Source organism: Ursus americanus, chromosome 23, assembly GCF_024610735.1.
Source record: "Ursus americanus isolate L20-20 chromosome 23, mUrsAme1.1.p, whole genome shotgun sequence".
Taxonomy (NCBI): Eukaryota; Metazoa; Chordata; class Mammalia; order Carnivora; family Ursidae; genus Ursus; species Ursus americanus.
Genome location: NC_142149.1, coordinates 45,645,485 through 45,672,599, shown reverse-complemented (window position 1 = coordinate 45,672,599; position 27,115 = coordinate 45,645,485). Strand labels below are relative to the sequence as shown.

The following is a 27,115-nucleotide window of genomic DNA, read 5'->3' as shown; positions in this document are numbered from 1 at the left end:
GCCAAAGGTCACACAGCTCCAGAGCCTGATGCTTGGGGACTCCCAGAGCCCACCCGTTTACTCTGTGCACAAGCACCTTCCTGTCATCCTCTTCCCTGAGACCTCTGGGTCTGGTCCTGATCTCCCAACCTGGAGTTGGGGCGGCCCTGGGGAGGGAGTCTGCTGAGGCAGATTCCAGAGTGAGGCTGGAGGGCATGTCAGGCACTCGCTGAGATGGGAACCCACAGCAGATTTCTGTAGGTGGAGGAGACTGAGTGTCTGTGGAGGGTGTCCACGTCACGGCCTCACAGCTGTGTCCCCGGCAAATGACTGAATCCGTCTGGGCCCCACTTCTGTAGAACTGGGGCTCACAGCGCTTTGTTCCCCAGGCCTTTGTGAGGATAAACCAAGACAATGTACAATAAACATCTCACCAGTGCTTGGAACGGAAGCAGTGTCTGTGGAGACAGATCTCCCTATGACTGCTGGGTAAAAAACTTGTTTATTGAGCCCCTGCTGAGCTGGGCACCTGGTTTTGACCATCAGCGATCAAGTGCCTGGCTTCAGGGAGCTGCGCTCCAACAGGATGACTCAGAGCCACCCTGGGCCAGTTACACAACCTCGCTGAGCCGTGTCTCCAGCTTTAAACCTGGAACATTCCTGTCTTTCTGGTAAATGTTGGGCTGTGCAGACATGCGACAGTGCAGGGCCTGACCCAGGAAGCCATGGACCCAGCAAGTTCATGGCTCCCATTTAGGCCCAGCTGTCCTCCCCACAGCACCACAACAGTGGACTTGGGCCCCGGGGTCGTACGTCTCTTCTCAGTGGTGATGACGGTGGCCACCTGCAGCAGCCCATAGTGGTGTTTCGTCTTGGCCAAAAGCCTGAAGATGTATGCCGACTCCAGGGCCAGCTTGGCTGCTGTGAACTGCCTCACCGTGGTCCCCACCTCCACCGTCGTGAACGTGCTGGGGCTGTTGCTGGCCGGGAGGTAGGGGATCTGGTACCCTGTGGACAGGGCAGGAGGACCACACATTGGTCATGTCACCCCCCTCGGACCCCGCATTCCCGCCACCCTGCCACCACCACTCTGCTTTCTTTCCCCGACATTCTTCCTCCTCTGCCAGCATCTGAGAGGGAGGGCACAGCCATGGTGATGGATGGAGACTCTGAGTGCTGGGCCCCCATGACCCTCGTTCCCCTTCATCCTTCCCGCCACCAAGATGTGGACACAGTTTCATCTTCCCCAGGGCTGTTGGAGCTGAGAGAACATGGCAGGAACCAACCAGTGCTCCTGAGGGGCAGGCCCAGTGCTCCCTGCTTTTTCTCTTCCTCCTCACCCCTCCTGCCACCCCCCTTATCCTCCCAAGGGCCCAGGGCAGTGCGTCCTCCTAGAATGTTCCTTCAAGTGCGCCCTTCTCCCACGGTTACATGTCTTTCCCCTCAGTCATCCTCCCCGTCTGTCCACAGATCCCAGCTTTGGGAATGGGAGCTGGTGCCAGCTCAGCACTGTCCCCTGCTGTCGGCCCCTCCTCTGCGCCCACCCCCAGGAAACCCCAGCATGGCCCCCATCCTGGGGGTTCCCCTGCAAATAATACCCCCCTGCCAAGGAAGCAGTGGGGTGCATGTTATCAGTTCTGGGGGGCTTCTGCAGCTCTGAATGGCTCCTGATGTTCCTTAGTTTTCAAGGGATTGCAGTTGATGAGATGTTATGAATGACCAAGCCTCTCAACCAGGCTGCGCCAGACCACCTCCACGCATGTCTGAAGAGGCAATGCCAACTGTCAGACCCAGCCCGGGACCCAGCTGTGCTCCTGCCCTGATTAAAACCAGAGCTGGTGGGGTGCAGTGGCATCCACAAACACAGAAGGCAGCCAACCTGCTCATTGACAGATGATGTGGGCCTCAAAGACGGGAAACTGTGGGGTCCAGAGAGAACTTGTGTTTACTCAATAGATGTGTGCCCCACGAACCCAGAAAGCTCTGGATCAGCAGAGGGGCTTCTTGGGTCCGTGACAGCAAGGGCAGAGTGGTGACAATGGTTACTGTCCCCCTGGACTGTGCTCAGTCAGCCTCCAGGCCTCCCAGGTCCCTTTCTGCAGCCACCTATGGCAGTCAGTCCCTCCCAAATGTCCCCTGGGGGACACACTGCCCCTCCTGAGGACCATGGCTCCACAGTCAGACCCACAGCAGCTTGCCTCCCCTGGGCCTCTCTGCTCTGCACTCTCCTCCCTTCTGTTCATCACCAACAGGCAGGAACCTGTTCGGGTCCATCCAGCCAACTCCTGGTGGACCTGCAATCCCAGAACTGACCTAGGAAAAATTCCTCAGCCCCTCAAACTGTGAGAAGTGCCTTCCACTCTCTGTTCTGCTCACCACCTACTTGTTTACAGGCCACATGCCTTGATGAGACCCTGGACTCCCTGGAGACCTGGAAGGCATCTGTCTTGGCCTCCCTGCAAAGTCCTTGGAGTGGCAGGGTTTCAGGGCCCTGAAGTGGAATCATGCAATATTGGTCTTTCTCTCCGTGCTTTATCTCACAGAGCATAATATGTTTTCAAGGTCCATCCATGTTGGGGCATATTTCAAAATTAAATTCCTTTATAGACCTCCAGTTAATAAAAGTGTATCGATATTGTTTTGCTAATTATAACAAATGCACCACATCCATATAAGATGTTATTAGTGGAAGAATTGGGGTCGGGGGGCGTAGGTTATGGGAACTTTCTATATTATCTCTTCAACTCTTAGATTCATCTAAACCTCCTGTTGTCAATAATGCCTATTAATTTTTTAAAATCCAAGAACACTTTCAGGGAGCGATCTGTGTCAGCCAATATTGGTTCGAACATCAGCTAAAGGTCTGTACATTAGCTAAAGACGTTATTTACTGGTAAAGGTGAGCCCATTCTTGAGTTAGAAATGCCCGTTGACTGCTGGAGTTACAGCAATACTGATTGACTTGATCATTTGCCTTTGCATACAGAAAAGAATGTGGCTTCACATTTTGATGGTTTTCTCTTACATATGGGTCACTGAATAAAGTAGCATCATTCTTCTTGAATGAACCTAATGAGTCCATTCCCACAGTACCTTCAACTGGGTCATTGGTAGGGTGCTCCCTGTTGTTTGGCCAGAGGCAGAGTTTTCAGAATCACTCCTTGGGATCAGGTGATACTCTTGACTTCAGGCAGGAGCTGCGAGCACCTGAGAAAGTTACGTACACCCCTCTGTGTCTCATTTGCCTGTCCTGAGATGTTGAAATGTGACTGTGGCCTACTTATTAGAATTATGTTATGAGGCTAAAAGTAATTAAACACAAGGAAAGCCTTAAGAAAAATAAAATAAATGACTGGTGTTTCATAATCACCCTAAGTGTTCAATCACTGAGCGACTGCAAGAATAAGGTAGACACTTGGTGGTGGTGGAATCCAGAGAGGGGACGTGGATGGCTCCACAGCAAGAGAGGATGGACACTCACTCTTAGCTTTACATGGGAAGGATGCTTTACTGCTCGTGGACAATACCTGTTACCATCTCCTGTAATCCTCAGGTCAGCCCTATTGAGGTGGGTGGGGGCAGAGCAGGAGCTGTAAGCCATATCCTAGTGGGAGGCACTGAAACGTAGAGAGATTAAGTGACATGCCAAGAGTTACCAGTCACTTTTGCCAACATTAGAGATAGGTTTCTTACAGGCTTTTTCTATTTATGCACTTCCCACCAAAGGGAACACTGTTCTCATTTGGGGCAGACGTAGTAATTCCTCCAAGTCGTGTGCCTGAATCATCAAAAGTGGCCTCGGTTTGGAGTTGACACAGGAGTTGGAATTTCCAACCTTGGTGATTCATTTCATTTGATGAAATCGGAAGTTCCCAGAGGGACTTACCATGGGGGGTCCACGGATGGATGGCACATCCAGCAGTCAGAAACCCAGGAGTGACGTCAGGGATGTTCTGACCTATCAAGGGTAATAATTAGTAGAATGATTAGAATAAGAAAACGGGAGTAAAGGGGTCATTCTGGGTGAATGGCAACAAGGGTTTATGGGAAATGAGAAGAATTATTTTAACTGAGCAGATACAAAACAGAAAAAGAATTAAATGGGAGTCTTGACCCAATATCTTGTGTGGAAACTGCCCACTAGCCATCACAATTTGCCTGTTCTGAAAATCTTGAGGCAACTGCCTGCTTCTGAAGTCTGGCTATTTCCAGAGGATCTCTGAGAAACCTCAGTTTGAGTAGCCCCCTAATTGTGTGAAATTCTGATTTTTTAAATTATTTTATTTATTTTAGTGGATACATGTGAAGCCAAGGGTGAACTCCCAGGAGTTACACTGCTTTGTTTTTAAACAGTACCTGAAGCGGTCCCTTCAGGGGATGTGTAAGGGCAGTTTTTCTCTGATGTCTCTTCCTGAGGTTGAAGATCATGAAGAGGCTTCTAGGAAGATTTCAGTAATGGAGGCCTGAAGCTGTTGGTGAAAAACTTGGGCACTATTACAAGAGCTCTTTGCAATATGCTGCCATGTCTGCACGTAGTAGGGTAGTGCAATCTAGTCTGGGTAGTGAAATTCCTAGAGATAAGGAACTTCCAGCTACTCATTTAGTGGGAGAGCCCGTGTGTTCCCAAGGGAATGGACTGGAGAGCCATCATCACTAATGTGTATTTGCACCCAGGTTGCTCACAGGTTTCTGAAAGTTTTGCTACTTTAAATGGACGGATGAAAATGTTTTGCCCACTTGAAACAGTTTATGTCTTAAATAATGAACTGTGTTCCAGCAAAATTGTAATTTCTTGTGAAACTCTATATTTCTTTTTGGCCAAGGTTGAGAGCAAGCAAAAATAACCCTTTTTAGAGGCTTTTTTGTTCTCTGGACAAAGTCGGAGATCATTCACACGTTGTATAAGAACTGAATTACAAGGGAAACTTAGATTTCCTTTTTCAGTCTTGGTTGAGCACATGGGAAAAGGAGAGGGGCCTTCAGTGAACTCCTGGGCCATGACATTCCAGGTATGCCACTGTCCTGTCCAGGAGAGAACTAAAAGGATATACCCTTCTGGTATCTTAGTGAAACAACTTTGGATTCAGAATTTCTTTTGGAGGCCTCAACATAGCATCCAAAATGTGCTGCCCATTGGGCTTCCTCCTTTTCAATGATGCTTCTCAAATGAATGATTTTGCTCCAATCAGGTTGTCTAGAGTTGGCCCTGAAAAGCCAAATCATCATTGGTGAAGTCGTGGGGAACAAGAATTCAGATTGTGATGAATGTACACATGAGCATCAGACATTTTTTTCTGGAAGAGGAGAGGGGTTAGGTTTAGAGGATTCCCAAGAGAGCTGGTGACAGTTGGTAGAACATTTGTGCATCTCATGCCTTGGGCCCCAAAAATGACAGGGCTGAAGAGAGAGATGATAGATTTGAAGATCCAAGAACATCAAGTGCTGGGAGGAGCCCAGGTCCTGCAGGAGGAGGATCATAAAAAGCAGGAAAGAGGAACTTGGCCAAAGCTACAAAAAGGACCTTATCAATAAGAGAGAGGAGACGGGTGCCTGGGTGGCAAAGGTGGGTAAGCATGTGACTCCTGATTTTGGCTCAGGTCATGATCTCTGGGTCCTGGGGTCAAGTCCCATGTCAGGCTCTGCCCTCAGTGGGGATTCTGCTTTGGGGTCTCCCTCTCTCTTCCTCTGTCCCTCCCCCACTCGTGCCATCTCAGTCTCTCCCAAAATAAAATAAAGAAATCTTTACCAAAAAAAAGAGTATAAAAATGAAAGAGGAAATAAATTACATGCAGATGTGGATCTATGGGTCCGAGTCTTCGCAACCTGCGAAGTCGTCTTCCTTATGGACAACAGTGAGCATCGTCATGGCCTGCTTGGGAAAGGAAAGGGGACAATCAGGGTGAATTGAGGACTCAGGCCACTGCCCCTGGGATTATGTCCCCGACCCCAAAACTCAATGCTGCCCTCAGCTCTGCAGTCCCCCCACCTCACCACCCATGGGGCCGTGATCCCTTTACCTCACTGATGAAAAAGGCGTGCAGGGTCTCTGGGCCCTTCCCAACCCTCTGATTTCATAACTGGGACCAGGAAGCAGTGCCTGTCAGCCCATTCTTTCAAGAGGCAGCCACGGTGGTGCCCATGACTTTCTGTCCCCATGATTTCCTACCTTCCTCTGCTCCCTCCTGCTACCCTCCCTCCTCTCTCCCTGTATCATTAATTTCTTATTTCCCTTCTCCTGTCACCTCCAACAACCAGACTGTTCTCTGCAATGGGAATAGTTGAGGAACGATCATGGGTTTACTGACACGCTCCCTAGTCAATCAGTTGATCAATGAGCCAATGCAGCTAACATGGAGGCGGCTGCCATGGGCCTGGGGTGATGCTGGGCCATGAGAGTGACCATCAACTGGGCAATCAAGTGACTACCCCATGCCTGGGCTCATTTTGGGCACTTGAGACACACTTCCTATTGATGACAGCCCGTAAGTGTCCTAGCCCAGAGAGGAGATGAATGTGACAGTAGAGGTAATGGTACTTGTCCGAATTCCCCTAGTCTGTCAGTGGGGTGACGGGCATTCTCCAGCTGGTGTGGCCACATAAACACCAGTACCTGCAGTGTTCACCAAAGACCCTGAGACCTAGAAGGACTAGGGGAGGCCCCGAGCAGATGGATGGAAGGTCCAAGGGTGGGCTGTGACCACGATGTGGGGACCAGGCCCATCACTGTCAGTGGGATCTGACAGGAGCAAAGACCCTGGCCCCACTTCCCAGAGCCTCTGTCCTGGGCCCAGTCAGTCCCAGGAGACCAGCTCAGAGGGATCATGAGAGCCAGTGTGTGCTGCCAGCCCAGCAGCCTTCACACAGGCCTCTTGAATTCCCGTCAGCCAGGGAGGGTCTCCAGGCAGCTGCATATGAGCCTCTCTCCCGTGGAGCCAAGTGCAGGTCTTGCTCTGGTCCCAGTATAAGGGATGTGGTGAGGAGAAGAGAGAAATGTACTCCAGGATGTGCCTCTCACCTCACCTCTGCAGCAGAATGCCTCGGGGAGTATTGCTCGCTATGAATGGGGTTAGAGCATATGGAGGCATTTGGTTCCCAGGCAAGAGCTGAGGGCCTTCGCTTGGGCTCCCGCGGTAATAGGGCTATAATGTGTGCCCTGTGACGAGATTTCCTTATCTCGTCTTTTCTTTTCTTTTTTCTTTCTTTCTTTCTTTCTTTCTTTCTTTCTTTCTTTCTTTCTTTCTTTTCTTTCTTTCTTTTTTCTTTCTTTCTTTCTTTCTTTCTTTCTTTCTTTCTTTCTTTCTTTCTTTCTTCTTTCTTTCTTTCTTTCTTTCTTTCTTTCTTTCTTTCTTCTTTCTTTCTTTCCTTTTTTTTTTGAATGTGGACAATGGCCATTGTGCAGTGGCAGTGGGATACACCTCCTGGAGAAATATGCAATCTCTCTCTCGCTCTTTCCATCTCTGCCTCTCCCTCTCTGCATCTCTCTGTCTGTGTCTGACTTTCCCTGTTTCCCACACAAAAACACAAACAATCATACCACACAGAGCCACAAAAGACACCCCAACCCCAAGCCTCACGCACACACACCCACACCACACACAGGGAATACAATGGCTTCCTAGGACTGTAGACACATGAACACACTTTTTCACCTGGGAAATCTCCTGTCCACCACACCCCCACAAACCAATCAGGGTGGCTCGCCAGACTGAGGATTGCAAGGATGCCCCACCTGCATTAACATCTAGAGTTTTATCTCAGGAAGAGGCTGATTCCAGAATACGTACCACATTCAGTGGATGGTGCTGTCACCTGCAGGTACAGAAAAGAGGACACCGTGAGGCTCAGGTCATGCTACACAATGTCTGTCTGTGTGAGCTTTATTTCCCTCAATGACTTTAGGAACCCAGATGGAACACAGTGGTTGAGTCCAACAACCCCAAAGTAAGTGAACTGGATGCCTTAGGAAGTTGTTTTTCCTGGGGGACATGTCTGTCCAGTCCATTCAGGACGGTGACTACAAAATGCTTCATCCAAGCAGAAGAAAGTGTTACTGAGGGACAGGATCCGACCACAGTGTTTAGAACCACGTTTGGTGTCACCAATGGTAAATGTCCTCTCGAATCAACTAACGGTTGGCAAGAGACAACCACTCAACGCTCTCCCCACCAGGGAAATTACATATGTAGAATCTCAAAAGTATATATAGCTTTTTACATAAAATCTGTATATAAAAATAATTTCATTTCCATATACAAGCAGTTGACATTAGGAAAATGATTTTTGTTTTAGTATTATGTTCAATTCGCCAACACAGAGTATACTGTCTGAATTTCATCTGAATTTGATTGGAAAGAAACCCAGAAAGCAACATTTGTTCCTCGGGGATAAACAGGTGAGCTCACCTTGGCAAGAGGCAGGCCCTCCTCCTCTGTGATCCTCTGAAAAAGCCATGACCAGACAGCACCATCATCAGTCACATCTAGAAGGACACAGAGTACCTGTCAGAGTATTGGCGGTGCTGCTCAAGAAAGATGCGGGGAGGGGCGCCTGGGTGGCTCAGTTGGTGAACCATCTGCCTTCATCTCAAGACAGGACCTCAGGGTCCTGGTATCGAGTCCTGGATGAAGCTTCCTGCTCAGCGAGGGTCTGCTTTTCTCTCTCCCTCTGCCCCTCTCACCTGTTTGTGCTCTCACTCACTCTCTCTCAAATAAATAAAATCTTTTTTAAAAAAAGAATGCCTCAGGGAGTATTGCTCGCTATGAATGGGTTAGAGCATATGGAGGCATTTGGTTCCCAGGCTTGGGCTAAACGCCACCACTGAGCCTCCCGCGGCAATAGGGCTATAATGTGAGCGCTGTGATGAGATTTCTTTATCTCGTCTTTTCTTTTCTTTTCTTTTCTTTTCTTTTCTTTTCTTTTCTTTCTTTCTTGCTTTCTTTCTTTCTTTCTTTGAGAATGTGGACAATGGGAATTGTGCAGTGGCAGTGGGATACACCTCCTGGAGACATATGCAATCTCTCTCTCACTCTTTCCATCTCTCCCTCTCCCTCTCTGCATCTCTCTGTCTGTGTCTGTCTCTCCCTGTCTCCCACACAAAATCACACACTCACAATCACACCACATAGAGCCACAAAAGACACCCCAACCCCAAGCCTCATGCACACACACACACACACACACACACACCACACAGGGAATACAATGGCTTCGTAGGACTGTAGACACATGGACACACTTTTTCACCTGGGAAATCTCTGGTGCCCCACACCCCCACAACCCAATCAGGGCGGCTCGCCAGACTGAGGATTGCAAGGATGCCCCACCTGCATTAACATCTAGAGTTTTATCTCAGGAAGAGGCTGATTCCAGAATACATACCGCTCTCGCTGGTTGATGGTGTCACCTGCAGGTACAGAAAAGAGGACACTGTGAGGCTCAGGTCATGTTATACACTGTCTGTCTGCATGAGCTTTATTTCCCTCAATGACTTTAGGAACCCAGATGGAACACAGTGGTTGTGTCCAACGACCCCAAAGTAAGTGAACTGGATGCCTTAGGAAGTTGTTTTTCCTGGGGGACATGTCTGTCCAGTCCATTCAGGACAGTGACTACAAAATGCTTCATCCAAGCAGGAGAAAGTGTTACTGAGGGACAGGATCCTACTACAGCGTTTAGAACCAGGTTTGGTGTTGCCAATCGTAAATGTCCTCTCAAATCAGCTAACGGTTGGCAGAGACAACCACTCAATGCTCTCCCAAAAAGGAAAATTGTATGAGATCTATATGTATAATCTCAAATATACATTGTCTCATTTTCATCTGAATTTGATTGGAAAGAAACCAAGAAAGCAACATCTGTTCCTGGGACAAAGAATTTCTAGCTCACCATGGCGAGAGGTGTGTCTCCGGCGCTGTCTCCTTTGATGGGATCGATGTCTTCCTCCAAGGCATCTAGGACACAGAGTACCCGTCAGCACATTCCTCTTGTTGCTCAAGAATATTCATGGAATGTTGCTTGATATGGACACGAGGCTGGGGTGTATGGAGCCAGCTGGTTTCCAAGCATGGACTGAAGTGCCCCTGCTGGGCCACCCACTGCAGTAAGGCTCTAAAGTGCGCAGTGTGATAACATGGCTTTGGAGAAGGGTGATATCATGCAGTATCTGTCTGACATATCTTCTGGAGAAACATGTTTCTCTCTCTCTCTCTCTCTCTCTCTCTCTATCTATCTATCTATCTATCTTTCTGTCTTCTCTCTCTCTGTCTCTGTCTTTGTCTCTCTTTCTCTTGCTCTCTCTCTCTCTCTCTCTCTCTCTCACACACACACACACACACACACACACACACACACACACTCACAATCACACTACACAAGACACCTAACCCCCAAGCCTCATGCACACACACCCACACCACCCAGGGGGATGCATTGGTTTCCTAGGACTGGAGACACATGCACATAGTTTCTCACCTGGAGTCTGCTTTTACCCACACTCCCAAACCTCAGTCCTACCAGGAACCTGGAATCAGATGGCTCTCCAGACTGAGGACAGTGAGGACATCCCCCCACCTGCCTTACCATCTAGAGTTTTTCCTCAGCAAGGGACTGATTCCAGAATATGTACCACTTCCACATGGTTCTGGGACCACCTGCATTTATAGAAAAGAACACACCCTGAGAGTCAAGTCATATGCATACTCTGTCATCACTGGTTCTCTTGGTGACTACTGAAAACCAAATGAGAATCAGCAGGAAAGACAAAGGCCCGGAAAGGAAGCACAGTATGCACCTGTGGAAAAGGCATGAGCTTTTCCTGGGGGATGAATATCTCAAATTCCCTGAAGTACAATTACAAAACTCTTAATTCAGGGAGGAAAAACTGCTTCTGAGTAAAAGGTCCCCTACCACACAGTTTACAACCTCCCCTCCCAACACCCCAAGAAAATGGTACCTCATGTCTAAAAACTACACTGTCATGTTGTCATAGCTGAACTCACTTCAAAAAGATGAAACTCAAGTAAGAAACATTTCTTTTTCAGGCAAAGACAGCCAAGCTTACCCTGGATGTGTTGGGCCACAGTGCTTTCTTGCCAAGGTCCTCCTTGGTAGACTCTAAAAGGACACAGAGTAAGTGTCAGTCCATTGTTGGTCCTACTTGGGAATTACTCTGTGATCACTGTTGATACGGACATGGGACAAGACTGTATGGGAGTGACTGGTTAAGAAGCATGGGCTGAGCTGCTGCTGGGCCATTCTCCTTGGTGGGTGAGGAAAAGCAAACAAGAGGATGAGAAAACAAAGGAGAAACAGACCTTTGACTTTCTGGCTTAAGGCAACCTGGTCGATGTGAGTCAGTTAGTCTACAAATAGGTCGCCTGGTTGCACACTGTGGTGTTGTGAGGGAGCCCCACCCCTCCCTCTGCCCGTAGCGAAGTCTCTCTATTTGTTCTGCCAGGACGAGCCTCCTCCAACTGGCCATCTGAATGGGAGACAGACTAGAGGACACAGAGTACCTTCCCGCCACGGTGCTCTATCTCATGAATGACTCAGAGTGCTCTGCTTGACTTGAACGACAGAACAGTGGAGATGGATGTGGTTGGTTAAACAGCATGCAGTTGCCAATGGCAAGATTTGATTCCTTCTGATGGTTGAGTAACTTACAGTGTATCTATATTACAAACTGAGGGCTGCTGAAGGGGGGGGTTGGTGAGGAATGTGGTTGGTTTAACACCATGCACTTGCCAATGACAAGATTTGAGTCCTTCAACAGTTGAGTAATATTCCCATATATCTAGAGAACACACTGAGGCTGCTGAAGTGGGGGGATGGGGTAATTGGGTGATGGGCCTTAAGGAGGGCACTTGATGGAATGACAACTGGCTGTTACTGCAACAGATGAACCACTAAGTTCTACCCCTGAAACTACTAATACAGTATATGTTACCTAATTTGAATTTAAATTAAAAAAAAAGCCTGCAGTTGGCTATTGGTGAGCCCCCTTCTTCATGGAAGGAGATGCAGAGAAGAGAAGCAGCAAAGAAGGGAGAAACAGAGTCCTGGCTTTGCCATTGAAGGCAAAAGTACACCTGAAACGAATGGAATATAGTGTGTCAACTCAACTACTTCCATTAAAAAATAATAATGATGAAAAATAAAGACACCCTAAAGGCAGAAGATAGTCCTAAAATTAAAAAATATGAAATAAATAAAAATAACATCATTAATCTTATGGTATTTTTCCATCCAGTGTGTGTCTCATGTATGTGTTCACTGAGTCGGGTGGCTCTCCGTGCTAGCAGTAGTCATCCACTAATGGGATGGTCCTTTACAGTGGGAGGCCTGGGTTCCTCCTGACGTCCTCTACCCCAGCTCTGTAAGAGAGGTGCAGGAAAAAGAGTGGACCCTGGGTTAGTAATCAAATGTTACTTGGAGTTCTTATTTGTCCTTGTTGCTTGGGTGTGTCATTGCCAGCACTGGAGGCTTTCTGGGGCTCAGGGGGATCACGCAATCAAAGAGCACTAAACTATCTCTTGATTCCCGTTTGGGGCCAGCCTCTGAGAAGTGAGCCAACACTGAGAGAGATTTACCAGGTTTTTCAATGTTGTGCTTCCCAGTCTCAAAATCTGTGAGCTGGACAGACAGTTTGGACCTTCTGTGTGCTTTTCACACTAAGGGCTATGCCCAAGTCTGCCTTCCCTGTGACCACTGAGGCCACCTCATGATGGTAGACAGTACTTGGGTCTCTGTAGACTCATGCAGTTCAGATATATACACAGGCCTTGGAAAGATCCTGCATGGTTTCTGTTGAACCCATGGCTCAGGGCTATGCTTGTCAGTGTGGTAAGTGCAGTTCAGTATCTCAGAGTAGCAGCATGGGCCCAGCCACCCGGGCGCACATTTTGGCATTTCCACTTAAGAACTTGTGTGCTTGGGCGCATTCAGCTCTGTGCCTCAGTTTCTCCATCTGAAGAGCGCCCTTAGCAAGCAAAGTACTGCATTGGTGGTGAGGGTTGAATGGTTAGTGTAAGTAAAGCATGCCGTGGAAATGCTCAGGAAGGTTCCTTGGAGGTGAAATGTCTCATCTGAGATGCCATAACTTCACAAAACTCAGAGCTGCAGTCAAACTCTCCTGTTCAAGCTCCCAGGCCAGTGCTTTCTCCACGACACACACCTGCTTTGTCTAAAAAGGACTCCTTTATGTTAAGCCAGACCCGGTGTTTAAGGAGTAACATAAAGGTCTCAGAAATGCTTTTGCTGACTGCCTGAGGACACACTAAGTGGCCATTTCCCAAAATAATGTGCATGATGCTTCCAGAATGAATTAGTTGCCTGACCTGACAGCTATCTGGTCAAACATGACAAACACCAGTTTACTGGTGGGAGAGAGAGCTTATGTACATAACATACTCGTGTTCTACAACGTGTGAAATTCTATCATCTTGTGTGATTTCCTCCTCCTACACGTGAGCACCTCAAGCTAAGACCTGCTGCCCAGTCATGCAAATGACCAGAGATTCGCCTTTGAACAGTGCGCTGGATGCAGACTCAGGGGACCTAACCTGTGCATTACCTCACAACCACATGAATAGAGGCTCGTGCTTTTCTAAAGCTGGAGCTCTATGTGCACAAGGATGCAACTGTCTACATACAGAAATTCATATGTCACTTCATCTCAAAACGTTACCTTTTCTTTTTTCTATGTTACTAACTCCCTATGTACATGCGTATCTATCCATCTCAGTCAATGGGTTTCTTGGTCTGTCATTGTGTGTGAAAGGCTGAATACTCAATGGATATATGTAAAGACACATATATTCTCTATTTTCACTAGTCCATACCTCTGGGAGGGTAACACATTGAGTGAAAGCATATGGCTGATATTTCTGTAAACCTCTAACTTAGGATAACAGCCAATGTAAAAGGTGGAATGTCAAAGAAAATGTGTGTTTTGCTACGTAAGCTGACATCTAGACACAGGCTTCTTGGCTGTTTTTGGAGACCTGGTTATATGAATGGAAACAACGTGTGCCCAAATATCTTGAAGTCAAGACACATTTCAGGAGAAGGGAGATTGAAGGCACATGAAGACAAAAGTAGAGGGCTCCACATGCAAGGATCATGGCAATCACTGTCCACCCTACGAACAAGAAAAAGCCTGAAGACACTGAAAAATCAACCACTCTCAGATCCATGGAGAGGGGAGGACACAGGACAAACCATGGCCCTGAGGAGACAGGAAAGGGAACACAGGGAATCCAGGTTTCCTGGAGCACAGACTCTCTAGCAGAATATACTGTTTCTCCAGCTCACCTGGAACATTCAGCAAGAGACCACATGCTGGGCCATAAAACACACCCCAACACATCTCAAAGAGTAGAAGCAATACAACAGCTGCTCTCAGACCTCTCTGAAATTAAACTAGAGCTCAACCACAGCAAGAAATCTTGGGAAATCCCCAAATAGCTGGAGATTTTAAAAAATGGTCAAAGAGGAAGTTTCAAGAGAAACTTGAAAAGATTTTGAACTAAACGAAATGAAAATATACATTGACAAAAACATATGCAAAGGCAGTGCTTGGGAGAATTTATACTACTGAATGTCATCGTGTTGGAAAGTAAGAAAGATTCAAAGTGAATAGGCTTCCTCCTTAGAAAACAAGGCAAAAAAGAGTCATGTCATATAAAGCAAGTAAGAGAAAAAAATAATATAATTGCAGATACCAATGAAATGGAACACAAAAAACTCTCAGACAAAATCAACCAAACCAAGACAAAAGCTGGTTCTTTGTAAATATCAGTAAAATGGATAAAGCTCTAGCCTGACTAACCATGAAGAAAGAGGGAAGGCACACATTAACATGAGATGAAAGAGGAGACGTCACATTGAAAGGATTCTAAAGGAATACATGGGAAAATTCTAGGATTCCTGAAAGGAAAGAGGCCAATTCCTTCAAAGTCACAAAACTACCAAAACCCACCGAAAGGAAATAGATGATCTGAGCAGGCAGGTATCAAAGACATTTAACCGATAGTTAATACATTTCCCAGAAAGGAAGAGCCGGCCCCAGATGGTTTGACTGGTGAATCCTATCAAATCTTACAAAGCAGAACACAGTCTTGCTGCGTCATCCAGCCATCTCACTCCTAGGTATTTACCCAGTTGAGTTGAAAAGTGTGTCCACATGAAAACTGGCCCAGGAGTGCTTCTATCGGCTTGATTTATGAACACCAAATCTAGAGGCGACTAAGCTGTCCTACACTAGGTGAACGGAGAAACAACCGGCAATACACCCTTACAATGCAATACGATTTGGTAATAAACATAGCTGAGCTACTGGAGCACATAGCTGGCTCACTTAGTTAAGCATCCAACTCTTGATTTTGGCTCAGGTCATGATCTCAGGGGCATGATATCCAGCCCCACGTCAGACGGGTTCCCTGCTGAGCGTGGAGGCTGCTGAAGATTCTCTCTCCCTCTTCCTCCGCCCCTCCCCACACACTTTCACTCTCTCTCTCAAACAATAATAAAAAGATTAAAAAAATAATTGAGCTATCAAGTCACAAAAAGACATCGACGAATGTGAACTGTATAGATAAAAGTGAAAGAAGTCAGTCTGGAAAAGCAACATGCTTTACAGTTCCAACTAGATGACATTCTGGAGAAAGGCAAGCTATAGAGATGACAAAAGGTCAACGGTTGTTAAGATTTCTAGAGAAAGGGCAAAGGCATGAATAGGTTAAACACAGGATTTTCAAGGCAGTGAAGTTACTCTGTACATGGTGGATACACGACTTTACGCATTTGTCAAAACCCATACTCCTGCACAACACAGAGCAGACCTTCCTAGCGATGCTGGCCTTCAATGAGTATTAATATCGCTACACTGGTTTGTGATTCATGACATGTGTTCCACACTGATGAAGCTTTTAAGGATTGTGGAAATTGTGCACCAAGGGATAAGGGTAATAGGGAAACTTTTTATATTATCTGCTCAATTATTATCTTAATCTAGACCTATTCAAAGTAACAATGTCTATTCATTAAAAATAATAAAAGATCTATTTTTCCTAATATTTAACAACAGACTAATGTCCATTCGTTAGCTTCACTATACCTACCGTGAAATGTGAACAGACTTGAGTTGCAAATGCCATTTGACTCCTGTGATTATAAACTAATGAGTGACCAGCTAAATTAAAATTTTCACACGTGAAACAAAAATAATATGGCTTGGCATTTTTGTATTAAGTATGGGACACTGAAAACTAGTGTAATGATTCTTCTTCTTCTATTTTCTTTTAGAGACAAAGAGAGAGTGTGAGCAAGGGAGGGGCATAGGGAAAGGGAGAGAGAATCTGAAGCAGGCTCCATACCCAGCATGGAGCCCAACACGGGGCTCAGTCTCATGACCCTGACATCATGACCTGGGCCAAAATCAAGAGTTGGACACCACCCAGGTGCCCCTAGAATAATTATTCTTGAATCAACTTAATGAATGAATTTCCACGGTACCTTCAACAGGGTCAGAAGTGGGGTGAACCTTTGGCTTTATTCTCCTGGCCAGCTTCCGGAGACCTAGAGAAAATATGGATTTTTTTTCACTTTTGTTTTTTGTTTTCTCAGAGACCGTGGGAAATGCATGACAACAGAAAGAGCTGTTGACATCTTGCTATCAGAAGAACATAGAAAAAGGGGTGATAAGTTCATCAGAGTTCAAATTTTTGATCCCATGGTTCATCATTTGCCTAGCAAAGCCACCTGAGTCAGAGAGGGCTTTAGGAAGGTCTTAGGGTTCATATAGCCTTCAAATACCCCACAGAGAATGTAAACTGATGCAGTCACTATGAAAACACAATATGGGACTTCATCAAAAAAATTCACAAAAGAATTACCATTACACCCAGCAATCCCACTCTTGGATAAGAAATCCATTTGAATTCAAGTCTAGATTTCAGAGAAATATCTGCCCATGTTCGGCAGCACTATTTACCAAAGCCAAGCTATAGAGACTACTTAATGTTGAGTGGGGGAGCCGGGACAGGAATGGAGTTGGTTCCTTGGGGAGAGAGGCCCCGGAACACCTGACACCTGCCCAGACACCTGAGATCAAGCCCTGCAGCCCTGAACCAGGGCTCCCTTGTCTCTTTCTCACATCCTCCAGCCCCAAGTTGTCTGTGGGAGACATTGCATGCCCTGGGGGAGGTGTCTGAGCCAACAGCAAAGTCCAAATCGTAGCTCACCTTCGCACATCTAGGTTTCAACCCCTGACCCAGAACACAGTGCAGATGCCCCTTGACAAGCCCCTCTGAAGGGCCAGGGGAAGCCCAACTGTGGCCATCCTCCCACAGCATTCACCCTACTAGCTGTTTGATGTGGAGCCTTCCCCGGGACCAGTTGAGCACTCTCAGGGACCAGTGGTCTGTGGGGCTCCCAAGCTGATACAGAACCCAGGACTTTCCAAACTAATTGTCACATGACAGCTCTACCAAGAATTAGCTTCCCTTCAACTGACCAACCCTGGCTGAGCAGTTCCTGTGAATTAACTGGGAAAATGGCCACCTGGGCTAGTGCTTTGCTGGTTTAATAAATTAAGCCTATGACCTCTAGTATCTCACTGGTATTGATCTAAGTAAGTCTCCAAACTGCCTGGGCTAAGGCCTGGCTAAGAGTGAACCGGGACTGCACTGGCTCTGAATGGGCACCTTCCCTGTGCCTTCCTTCCTCCCCCAGATCCAGTCTTTATAGACTCCCCATCCTTCTCTAGACCCTGCAGTGGCAGGGGACCAAGCCCCACCTCCTTTGAGAGGGACCCCTCAGGGGCGCCTGTGTGGCTCAGTGGGTCACGTGTCTGACCTGGCTCAGGTCATGATCTCAGGGTCGTGGAATCGAGCCAGGCCTCTGTTTCTGCACTCAGCTTGGTGCCTGCTTGTCCCTCTTCTCCCTCCCCCCACCACATCCCCCTTACTCACCGCTTCTGCTCTCTCATTCTCTCTCAAATAAAATCTTTTTTAAAAAAATCAGGGAATATACAAAGGACACATAGAGAGGGACCCTTCCATACCCACACCCTGGAGAAGCTCCCCCGTCACGACTCTCCATAAGGATCACCCAGACCTGCTTTTGCATTTAAATCTATCATCTGCTGTATACTATTTTGTACGTGATAATAAGCAACCTTTTATTGAGAGATTCAGATCTAAGCACGACTTTCTGTTGCATTTCATCTCACATCCTTTGTGAGGAAGCTCATCAATTGTTGACGATTTGTCAATAATGGAGTTCTATCATTGAAAACCAAGCACCATTATTCATTTGATGCTGTTTGACTTCTAGTCTTGCTTTGCAAGGCTATGCATATATAGTCATGAAGCATGGCCTCTCTCCATGCTTGCACTTACTAGCCAATAATGGGAGAGCTCCAGAAGGAGCAAAGGCCCCCATTGGAGCATGAACACTCCCTGGCCCAGCTGGACAAACGCGTCCAAACAAGGATGATGGACAGCAGGCTGTTATGAGTGTTTGAGTTCTGGTTGGTCACTCTCCCTAAAGTGTGTAGTTCATGGCATTCAAGCATTTTTTTAGGGCTTATGGGGAGAACGTTATCACATCTACAACACTATGTCCCCGATTCTTTTCTTTCTGTTTTTAAAATAGGCTCTATGCCCAACATGGGGACTGAACTCACGACCCTGAGATCAAGAGTCAAATGCTCCACTGGCAGAGCCAGCCAGACACCGCCCAGCGTGCTCCCTATTCTTATTCTATTTGTGCCATGCCCTGAAGAGTGACCATGCCATGACACTGATTGGCCAGGCACTGACCAGCTCTGGACAGAAGGTTAATCATGAACTGGTTCTTTGAGTCTTATTTTTCCTTGTCCCAGGAGTGTCCCTAAGCTCACAGGATTTCAGCATGACTAGGGCTTACTCATGCTGACAATGCCATCAAATACCATGAAAGGGTCTCTGACCAGATTGAGGACAGGTGCTGAGGAGTAGCCCAGCGTTCAAACAGAGTTTGACTGGCTTGTCCTAAACGGTGCCTCCAAACCCTCAGAATCTTTGAACTGAACACAATCATGGCTTCAAACAGACCAGGCTTTCTACGTCCTTTTCAGATGAATGACTATGGCAATATCTGGACTTCTGTGGCTCAAGAGCTTCCCTGGGCTATGTGACCACCGAGCTGACCTCATAATGACAAACAGTGTTTGGGATTCCCCTTGGCTCAGGGAATTCCTGACATCCACGCAGATGCTAAAGCTTCTTTGCACAGTAACTACTGATCCCATGGCTGAGTCATAAGTGCAGTTTGGTGCAGTAGTTAGAGCACGAGCACTCGACTGCAGGCCTGGGTTCACCTCCTGGCTCCTTTACTTAGAGGAGTTCATGAACCTGGTCACATTCATCTCTGTGCCTCCGTTCCTCCACCTGAGGAATAGGGAGAGGAAACAAATCATCGCATAAGTGTGTGATGAGCACTGAATGAATGAACACCTGTCACGTGGTCAGAAAGGTGAATTAGAGGGTCTAGCTCTTGTTTGAGATCTCACAATTTCACAAGTTCCAGAGCTGGATTCAAATCTGGGAGTCTGAGTTTCCAAACCATTGCTCTGTGACACACAGCTGCTTTGCCTAAATTCAAGCGTTTTACCCCAACATGATTTCTTTTGGACAGAATCAGAGGCAAACAACAACAACAACAACAACAACAACAACAACAACAACAACAACAAAAGGCAAACGAGCAAACCTATTGCTGTCTCCCTGAATCCACTCTCTGGAGCCCTTGTCCACAAATATCCATGACTGTTCTCTAGAATGTTCCAGTTGCCTGTCTTAAGGTCAGCAGATCAAATGAGATGAATCCCAGTGTAAAGGAAGGGAGGGTCACTGTTACAAAGTCTTGTGTTTTCAAACATGTGAAACAATGCTATCTTGCATTATTTATTCCTCACACAAATAGAAGTGCCTCCAAACAAACTTTTGTCAAACTTGTCAACTCATAGAAAAAAAAAACATAGCTTAGCTTTTGGGAAGAGATCTGGATGAAAGTTCAGGAGAACTAAGAAACACATTACATCAAAACCACTTTAATGTAGACACGTTCTGTTTTCAAGCTACAATCCTATGTGCAAACGTATGCAATCATCTATATATACATATATACTTATATATATAATGTGTGTGTCTCTGTTCTTGTGTCTACATCACCTATTTTTCTTTGTGCATCACTAATAATCTGTGTACTTGGTTATCGATCACTCATTAACTCAATCCATTAACCAGTTACCCATCTTTCACCATACATTAAAGGCTGGCTATTCATTGTGTCACCGAGAAAAAAAGGTCATGCTATTGTCACCATACTTACGTCTGGGGCGCTGAATGGGACGGGTGGTAGCATACCATTGAAATCTCTAGAAAATGTCATTTTGGATAACACCCAAAGTTCTTGGAAATGGAAATGTGTGTTTAGGGGTCATAAATTGAAACGTAGACTCTCATATTCTGAGGATCTCTTTGGGGCAACTATTGATAGGAATGAACCCACATGTCCCCCAAATCCTGAAATCCATACCCCTTTGGGGATGAATGGTACAGGGCAGACATTGTAAGACACTGAGAAAACAATGATAAATGTCCTCCATATCAACCTTTCTGGGTTCACTCTAAATTTCAGAAATGCATAATGTGAATATAGAATTTAGGATGCTTAAAAAAACTTAAATGAGGGGCGCCTGGGTGGCACAGCAGTTAAACATCTGCCTTCGGCTCAGGGCATGATCCTGGTGTTATGGGATCAAGCCCCATCTCAGGCTCTTCTGCTATGAGCCTGCTTCTTCCTCTCCCACTCCCCCTGCTTGTGTTCCCTCTCTTGCTGGCTGTCTCTATCTCTGTCGAATAAATAAATAAAATCTAAAAAAAAAAAAAAACTTAAACGAACATAGACACTGCCGTATTTTCCCCCCTTGAGAACCTAGGCGTGACAAGTGAGGGGTGCAGGATATCATAGGAAGTAGTCCATTGTTCTCCATGGAGGACAAAAACCAAGGCTGCTAGCTCAGTAAAACCACCAACAGTAGAAATCAAGGGATAGGACAAAACTATAAAACATATGTAGATGAAATTGGGAGAGAGGAAATTTTCAATGATGAGAAAAATGGTTTGAGAAAGAGTGAACCGAGTCATAGCAAACAGCATTCAGAAGATCATTATGAACATACCGTCACAGCAGGAACCACAGCAGGAACCACAGCAGGAAACACAGCAATTTCCCATTCTGAGTTGGAGCAGCAGAGCAAACACCAATCCACAGGAATGAGTCAGCTCAAAGAGTCCTAGCTGGAAAGGACAGCAGAGGTGTGGCTCAAGTCACCATGGCGACGGTGTCATCATAGACCTTTCAGAGTCAATGCAGCTGCACAGCAGCCAACTTCTGGTGTCAACAGGGGCCTGTCTTCACAGACAAGGGGGGCATGGGAGAGTAAACGCTTTGTTTTGAAAGTTGAACCCCAGTCTCAAACATTCTCACTCTTTTTTTTTAAAATAAACGACATGAAGGGGATGACCTGCCACCCCCCCAAATAGAGTCACTAGCCAAACTTCAGGGTGAAGAGGGAAAAGAAAAACAGATTGAGAATAGAGGTCCCACTCTTGATTTAAAACACCATCCCCACCCATTCTATCCTCCAGAGTCACCAGACATTTCTAGAACAAAGTTTAAAATGGGTCCCAGATGAAATGAAGAGCAGTGTTCACAGAAATTCCATTCTTCAAATCATATTTCTCTAAGCATATACTAATGAAATTATGTCATTCTCTCACCGTCTATGCATACTACCTTATTTTTCTCTGTGTATAGCTGAGAGGACGTACTTAGTTACCTCTCAATCTTTGTGAATTTCTTGGTCAGTATGTGTATGTAAAGCAGACTCTTCCCTGAATAATGAGGGGGGAAATATCACTGTATTTTCACCACTGCATTTCTGTAATAGTGAACGGGTTGAGGGCAATACATACAACTAGTACTTTTCTAAATGAAGTATTTTAAATACTCCCCAAAATGCAGGGTTCAGTGTGTGTTCTGGCTCATGGATGGGCACTCAATAGACACAGGATTTTGAGCTGTTCATGAAAAGTAGCAATGGAAACGGAAGGAACCAGCTCCAAATATACATAAAGAAGGAAACCTTTTAGAACAAAACCAAGTGCCATGGACTTAAACAAGCAACTACAATACATGGTAAAAAAAAAAAAAAGTGTATGTAGTCGGGGAACCTGGTGAATCCTTGGACTCTGAATTTTGGCTCAGGTCATGATCTCTGATTCGTGAGATCAAGCCCCAGAAAATAATGGCATAAAACAACCCCTTTACTTTGGTAAAGTACTACTTTGGTAAACCTGGTCACAAGGTTAGGAATTCATCCAGGACACAATGCTGACGTTAGAAAATGAAAGGTTTCAAATATCCACACCCAGGATGATCCCCACTAGGTAGAACTTGGGGTCCATGAAAAGAGCAACCCTAGGCCCAGTGCCAATAAATAAACGAGGGCTTTCTATTTCTCAAATCCACAATCCAGAATCCAAGTTTTGCAGGCAGTTGGAACTTCCTGTGTTAGTGAACAGATTCTTTGCAAATGCCCACATCTATTCTTTGCATGTTCCCCGGATCTACTTCCCAGTAGGGTGGCCAGAGGGCAACCAAGGGGAGTCCATGATGCCAGGTGTGTAGCTGAAACTCTCAGCACCTCTTTTGGATTCTATCTGAACCGAATGCCCACTTTGGACACTCCTCAGGGTAGCAGAAATCATGAGGTTGTCATTGGGTGTATCTACATCTGAGGTCATACGCATTGGAGAGAAAAAACAAATTCAGCCACTGGTCAGAATGCAGAGCCTGGACATAGAAGAGGCCCACATATTCCTTCTGCATTTCAGTGGCTTATCTCTGTTTTTCCACAGTCAATAAACCTTCCCACAGAAATCTGTCCTGAACATCAAACTCAGGACTCAATTAATGATGCCTATAAGAGAGACCTTGTCTCATGATCATTAAGCAGTGAATCAGTAAAAATGTTGTAAGGAGGGAAATAAGCAAGACCAGACATGGGGGGCAGTATGATTTTTGAAGCCTTTGCTTTTTTTTGCAACCTGGGGTAGCCACACCCTTTTCCATATCAAAAGGTTAAGACACACATTAGTAGTATCATTTTCCCCCCACAAAGCCAAGAAAAAGGACGAGACTGTGTTACATGTCTTGCGAGGGAAATCAAGAGATGAGGCAGGTGCTTTCCATAGGGAACAGATTCCACCTGAGGTTTGGCATAGCAGGGAGACCTTCCACAAGGGCACCAATCAAGAGCCCAAAGGAGGTGGGGAAGCAACAGGAAAGGAAAAGTGTATGAGGCGATCGCTCCTCCAAAGAATAGATGTCTCGCAAGAAACCGATCTGTCCTGATAATGGACTCTGTTGGGTGGCTCACTTGTGTCCAGAGCAGGACTCAACCGTCAGTCTTTATCAGAGACCTACCAGGTCACTCTACTCTGCACTTGGGACTGAGGGGCACAGGCCCATAAAATGCCCAAAGTCAGATAATTCCCACCTTTCGTGGGGAACCAACTGTGATATCACAATCTCTGACTCCTTAGTGAGGAAGGGGGCAGTAGGGTCATTTCGGCATCCGTGACTTCACCTAGGGAATAGCTCTCAGCTAGGCTCCAGATCTTTGATCTTGGAAACCAACTTCCCCTACTGCCAGTCAAACCTGACTCCATTCTTCCAAGAGACCACAGAGCACAGAGGACCCCCCATGGGGGGGTTTTATGCAGTCAATTGGTGCAGTGGAGGGAGGAGATGTGTTCATGTTTCAAGTACACCCGTGTGCTCTATTTCCTGACACCAACCACAACCAACTCGCCAAGTTCTCCAACAATTCAATTCATACTCCACGGATTTCAGGGCTCAGTCCCACAAGTCTGTCCCCACTGCAGAGGCCAGTCACAAATGGGTGTTCAAGCTACCCACACTTCTGCCCAACCACAAGGTCAGGTATTCCCTCAGACCCCCTCCTTAGGGTTGATAATTTCACTAGAATGACTCACATCCACAAGTGGATGGATAAAGAAGATGGGCTCCATGTATAAAAAAGAATATGACTCAGCCATTCGAAAGGATGAATTCTTACCACTTACATCAACCTGGATGGAACTGGAGTGTATTATACTGAGTGAAACACAGCAGTCAGAGAAAGACAAGTATATGGTTTCACTCATAGGTAGACTCTAAGAAACAGTGCAGAGGATCATAGGGGAAGAGAGGGAAAACTGAACTGGAGGTCATCAGAGAGGGAGAAAAACCATGAGAGACATTTAAGTATATGAAACAAACTGAGGGTTGCTGGAGGTGAGGTGGGTGGGGGGATGAGGTAATTGGGTGATGGGCATTAAGGGGGGTGCGTGATGCGATGAGCACTGGGGGTATACGCAAATGATATATTATTGAACACTACATCTGAAACTAACAATGTACTATATGCTGCCTAATTGAATTTAAATTTTAAAAAAGGAAAAAACAATTATAAATACACTGTAATAAAAGTTATATGAATGAAGGGGGAAAAAAAGATCGATTCAGAAGTCAGGAAAGCACTTTACTTACATCGAACAGTTTATTATAAAGAATACAACTCAGGAAATGCCCAATGGAAGAGATGCGTATAGCAAGGAAGGTCTAAAGGGGGTGGGGAGTGGTGGAGAGCTTCCATGCCCTCTCTGGGGGAAAATCACTTTTCCAGAATATTAATGTGTTCACCAACCTCTTGTTCAAGACTTTTTATAACCCAATCTTCAGCCCCCTCCCCTCACAGATGGCCAGTGGCTAGGGCTGAAATTTCCAATCCTTGACTCCCAGTTTGGTCCTTCTGGTGACCAGCCCCACTGTGATGCCATTTCTGGGCCCCGCCCTATGTCAGCTCTTTAGCCTAAACTCTGGAGAGGTCTGTTGGAGATTTTATGACTAACAGAAGGCTCTCCTATCCCTCAGGAAACTGCAAGGATTTTAGGAGTCCTGTGCCAGGAACCAGAAATTTATTTATTTATTTATTTATTTATTTATTTATTTATTTATTTATTTATTTATTTATACATTTTCCACAAAGCACTTCTCCAGAAAGGCTAGGCAGACAGGACATTGGCTTGCCTCTTCAAACTACTTCATGGTGGCTTCCCAGAGGGAGATCACCTGGACAGCTGAATGGCAGGATCATCTGTGATTTAATGCTATTGTTTCCTGAAATCCTTTCATCCTTAAAGTGGAAATACCTAATGGATCCTAACTAAATGTCCTTTCTAGTGCTAAGGAATGAACACACAAAATCAAGGGCACATGGTCCAAACCGAGAGAGATCTGAAATGCCGATTGGAAATGAAGTCTAGAATCTTCACTGGGCTTTGAGCTGAGATGGAAGAAGGATCCGAACTTAGGTGGATCCCCAGCTCTGCCTGCAGGTCCTGCCTGGCCCAGACACTAACCCAGAGCAGGGTTGAGTTTAAGATGTCCTGACAGTGCAGAATTCTCCACCTTCTAGATCAGGGCTCTCTGATAAAAACCTAATGCAAGACACAGACATGGTTTCATGTTTTCTAATAAGCACACTGGAAACAAGAGCAATGATTATGGTGAAGTAAATGTAAATGATGTTTTGGGTTTTGTTTTGTTTTTTAAGGAGGCTCCTGTCCAGTGTGGAGCCCAAGGCAGAGATTGAACACACAACCATCAAGACCTGAGCTGAGATCAAGAGATGGTCTTTTAACCAACTGAGCCACCCAGGCACACTAAACAATGTATTTTTAATTCACTATCCCCCAAATGTTCACATTTCCACATGTGACACAAGAAAGGTGGCCACATTTCAAGGGCTCAAGAGCCACTCCGAGCTGGTGCTACCATATTGGACAGGGAAGACAGAGATCGTTTACATCACGGAATCCTATTGCCCAGTGATGTTCAGGCTGTCTCAGGCTATACTGCACTTTGATTTATGAACATCCTGAAATAATCCACTTCTTCAGACTGAGTGCTGAGACTCACATCTGTGCCTGGGATTCTCAAACCCAGAGTCAATGTGGGACAAAATTACGTACATGTTGCCAGGCATGGGTGGTAGTGGCTCAGTAACAGTTTAATCAACCTCGTCTAAACTCTCCATCTTGCTCTTGCCTTAGCCACCCTCTGTAGAATGTGAGAAACCCATGAATGGAATGAATGATTATCAATCATTTTAATGAATGAAAATAAATTAATGGAGGGCTCCTCTCTACTCGCCTTGAATCCTGGCCTCCAGGCATTTACACGGTGATGAGGCTTCCATTGGCGTTCTCGCTCTCCCTGTATTTACATCCTGTCAATGTCTTTTGGTCTGAGATTATTTTTACTCCATTAAGGGGTACATAATAGAATATTATACCCAGAGGGTGTATCTTCCCAGTTCTCTGGACACATTCTATTGGCTTCCAGTGGTCCCCAAGCAGGGAGTGCTTTGGCCCCCAGGGAACACTTGGCAATGTCTGGGTACATTGAAGGTTCCCAACTGTGGGGCAGGTGCTACTGGCATTTGGTGGGTAGAGGCCGGGGATGCTGCTCCACATGCTACCAGGCTCCCTGCAGCTCCCACAAGAGTTCCCTTGCCCCAAATGTCAACAGAGCCAAGGTTGAGAAGCCCTGTCTTAAGCCATGTCTGCTAACACCCTTTAAGAAAAATGGGGGTTCCTAGGGGAGCCCCGCATTGGGCTCTGCATTCAACATGGAGTCTGCTTGAGATTCTCCCTCTCCCTCTGCTCCTCCAACTCACGCTGTCTCTCTCTCTCTAAAATATACAAATAAATCATCTTAAAAAAAAAAGAATGAAAAATGGGGATTTCTCCTGATCTCTTTTAACCCAATATTAAACAGTCAATATCTATCTCTATGGAATTAGTCATAGACCCCACTGATGTAAAAAGGAATACACCTATTCTTATATTTCAATTTTTTCAAAGTAGTGAAAGTGTTTTGGGAAGTGTTCTCTCAAAGCTCACTCTCTGGACCCAGTCATTTCTCCCCAACTGTTTTTCTCCATGATTGCAAAAATGTA

The 27,115-nt window shown here is 46.0% G+C and overlaps 1 long non-coding RNA gene across 2 annotated transcripts; it reads right to left on the bottom strand.

The window, feature by feature from the left end:
• Nucleotides 1–468: 468 nt before the first annotated feature.
• LOC123776938 (uncharacterized) lies at nucleotides 469–21,287 on the bottom strand. 2 transcript variants are annotated; one of them, XR_006775538.2, is made up of 10 exons: nucleotides 21,206–21,287; nucleotides 16,492–16,554; nucleotides 11,039–11,091; nucleotides 9,865–10,628; nucleotides 9,358–9,382; nucleotides 8,382–8,458; nucleotides 7,764–7,788; nucleotides 5,766–5,851; nucleotides 3,866–3,937; nucleotides 469–987 (listed from the first exon to the last, which is right to left on the bottom strand). It is a non-coding gene; the product is annotated as an uncharacterized LOC123776938 (long non-coding RNA). The 2 variants fall into 2 exon arrangements; XR_006775537.2 differs by having other exon boundaries at nucleotides 5,766–5,848.
• Nucleotides 21,288–27,115: the final 5,828 nt, after the last annotated feature.